This window comes from Octodon degus, unplaced genomic scaffold (genome assembly GCF_000260255.1).
Source record: "Octodon degus isolate 3935 unplaced genomic scaffold, OctDeg1.0 scaffold00378, whole genome shotgun sequence".
Lineage (NCBI taxonomy): Eukaryota > Metazoa > Chordata > Mammalia > Rodentia > Octodontidae > Octodon > Octodon degus.
The window spans coordinates 584,542-587,905 of record NW_004524954.1 but is presented as its reverse complement, the minus strand read 5'-3'; the positions used below and the strand labels follow the sequence as shown (position 1 = coordinate 587,905).

At 34.7% G+C, this 3,364-nt stretch overlaps 1 pseudogene; it reads left to right on the top strand.

Annotated features, from left to right (window-relative positions):
- The first annotated feature begins 2,668 nt into the window (after positions 1-2,668).
- Positions 2,669-2,993, top strand: LOC111814613 (annotated as a pseudogene).
- The last annotated feature ends 371 nt before the right edge of the window (positions 2,994-3,364 follow it).

Below are 3,364 nucleotides of genomic sequence, written 5' to 3'. Positions count from 1 at the left end.
GCACATCAAGCGTCTAGAAAAAGAAAAGCAAGTCAAGTCCAAAAGCCCATAGAAAGGAGAAAATTATAATAATCAGAACAGAGATTAACACAATTGAGACTAACAAAACAATACAAAAATTAATGAATCAATGAAATATTTAGGAATAAATTTAACAGTGAAAGTAAAGGATTTATGTTTTGAAAGCTATAGTACACTGGGAAAAGATGTCAAGAGGATGTCAGGAAATTAAAAGATATCTTTTTTCTATGAAATACAAATTTTAAAAATTACAGTAGTATGATATTCCCCATAGTTCACAATGGTTAGAAATTGCTTCTGTGAGATTTTGCTAAAGAAAATCTTTCTGTAGTTAGTAAGCAAGAAAGGATACAATAAGAGCTATAAATAACTTGATGATATGATTAGAAACAACAGGTTTTCCCAAGAGAATTTAAAGACGTAATAGTTAGAGAATGGCATAACCTCAAAAGAGTTGAAACTATAAAGTTACACACATTAAAAGTTTTTATTTTGTTCTAGTTCCACTTGAGCCATTGTTCATCTCTAAAATTGTTTCCTCTTGTCTGTCAAATAAGGTGAATTAGAATGATTTCAGAGATATCTTCTAGTCTTGTATTCTATGACTTTAAGGCTTCTTAGAATTTAATTTGTTTTCCATATTATCATAGCAGATCAAAGGTATTTTGCCTACGAACATATTTTAGAAGATTTCTATTATTCTTGAAGTTATTTTCTTCTATTTTCAATCGTTTTCTTCAATCTGAAGCATTTATTTAGCATTTATTGAAATAAAGATATTGAATTCCTTCATCTTGTGCTTACATGGTCACGTCATTCTTTAGCATTTTTATACATGTAGGCTTCGAAATCTATGTCATGAATGTTTCTCTCTCCATTTTAAAATATGATATTACATTTAATTTTTGTTTTTGTAGATTCTACTAAAATGACAAGTTTTCATTTCTTAGCTCTTCTATTAAAATAATATATCTTTTATCTGAATGTTTTGAAGATTTTTGCCTTCATTACTGGTTTTCAGCATTTTAACTATCATAAGAATAGCTACTGCTTCATTTGGTTATATTTTATTTGGAGGTTTGTAAGTGTTGTGAATTCATAAGTTAAGAATTTTAATTTAATTATTTAGACATTTCTTGCCTATTCAAATCCTATTTCTTTCCCATTGCCTCTCTCTTCTGCATTCTACAGCAAAACTGTTTGTGACTGTATTCCACCTCTTATGTATGCTTTTCCCCTTCTTTTTTCTTATAACTCCAATTTATTTTAATTTAAATAGACAAATGATCAAAACAGTCATGTTGTATTCAACTTTTAGTTTTCAAAGACTGTTTAGCAAAAAAAACAAAAAAACAAAAAAAAATAACTCTAATGGATCTTCTAAAATTGCTAAAACTGGGGCTGGAGAGATGGCTCAGTGGTCTAAAGCACCTACTTGGAACAAACTTGGCAAAGCACAGGGATCACAGTTCGATCCCCCAGCACCACATGCCAGCCAGCCCCGCCCCCAGGTGGGCTGAGCTGGCCACACGCACACACACACTAAATAAATGTTTAAAAAAATAAAATAAAATAAAATAAAATTCCTAAAACTGAGCCTGCCAAATATTTCAGTGGATTAAAGCGCCTGCAAGCAGGTGCAAGGGCCAGAGGAATACAATCAGTGGGCCTGCCATACCAGCCCCACCCCAGGGACATACTGAGATGGCAATTGAGCCTGGGATTGGTGATGTAAACCTGTAATCCCAGCTCTTGGGAGGCTGTAAATAGGTGGATCACTATGAGTCAGATCTAGTAGTGAGAACCTGTAGAGCCTTCTCTAAAATACAAAAATAAATAAATAAATTTCTTAAAATTTTTATATTTAAAGAAGTTGATTGTTTTGTTTTGGTTTGGTTTGGGTTTTTTTGGAACTGGAGATTGAACTCAGACCCTTGCACTTGCCGGGAAAGTGCTTATTCTACTGAGCCGTCTCCCCAGCCCAGTTGATCGCTTTTTGAAGTAGTTACATTTGAGCATTCAAAATTTGAAATTTAAAAAGTTTACTGAAAATAAGATGTATGCTGGATGAGTATTGATTCAGACACCCAGCTTCTATAAAATTTATGGGTTTTTTATATTTTTTTAAAATTTAAAATAACTTTATTAAATATTATTATACCCATTTCAGAGGGGAGGATCCTAAATCAAGAGGGACAACTGTTATATATTTCATATCATTGAAAATTTATAATGACCTTATGAAATACTATTGTACCCATGTCAGAGGGGGAGGATTCTAAGTCTAGAGGTATCATGGAACTTGTCCAGGTCTCACAGCTAGTAAGGAGCAAAATTTTAATAACCAGGGAGCTTCCCTCTAAAGCCCTTGTTTTGGCCTCCCTCTAACTGCCATCTTGGGTCCCCTCATGTGTGCACCTAATCTCAGCTGGTCTACCCAAGACCCCCTGAGTGCCAACTCTAGTCCCCCATGTTGCTCCATATCTGCTCAGACAAGATGAAAGAGACTATCATGAAACAGGAAAAACTCGCTGAACTGCAGGCACAAGTGTGCATTGGTGGGAAAGAAACTGCTTGCAGAACGTGGTTTATAGAACAGCCACAGCAGATGATAACTTCAGCTCTCATTAAAGTAAGGGGTAAACAATATCTCTGGTATTGAAGAGGTGAATATGTTTACAAAACAGGGAACAGTCATCCATTTCAACAACCCAAAAGTTCAGGCATCTCTGGCAGCAAACACTTTCACCCTTACAGGCCATGCTGAGATGAAACAACGGACAGAAATGCTACCCAGCATCTTGAATCAGCTTGGTACAGACAGTCTGACTAGTTTAAGGAGACTAGCTGAAGCTCTACCCAAACAATCTGTGGATGGAAAAGCACCATTTGCCACTGGAGAAGAAGATGATGATGAGGTTCCATAACTCATGGAGAACTTTGATGAGGCTTCTAAGAATGATGTAAACTGAACTAAGGTAGCTTCTGAAAAAGATCAAATTTGGGGGAAATTACTGGGAGTTGTTTGATGAGGCTTCTAAGAATGAGGCAAACTGAACTAAGGCAGCTTCTGAAAAAGATCAAAGTTGGGGGAAATTACTGGGAGTTGCTATTTTATATTATGACTGCTTTTTAAAATTGTTTATGTTTATGGATCTGATAAAATCTAGATCTCTAATATTTTTTAAGCACAAGCCCCTTGGACACTACAGCTCTTTTCAGTTTTTGTTTACATATAGTTCATTCTTTTTTTTTCTTTTCAAAGTTTTATTGATAAACATATAGCAATGAGACAGTTTCAAATCAAATCGAAAGTACAGTTTCAACAAATAATACACTGCAT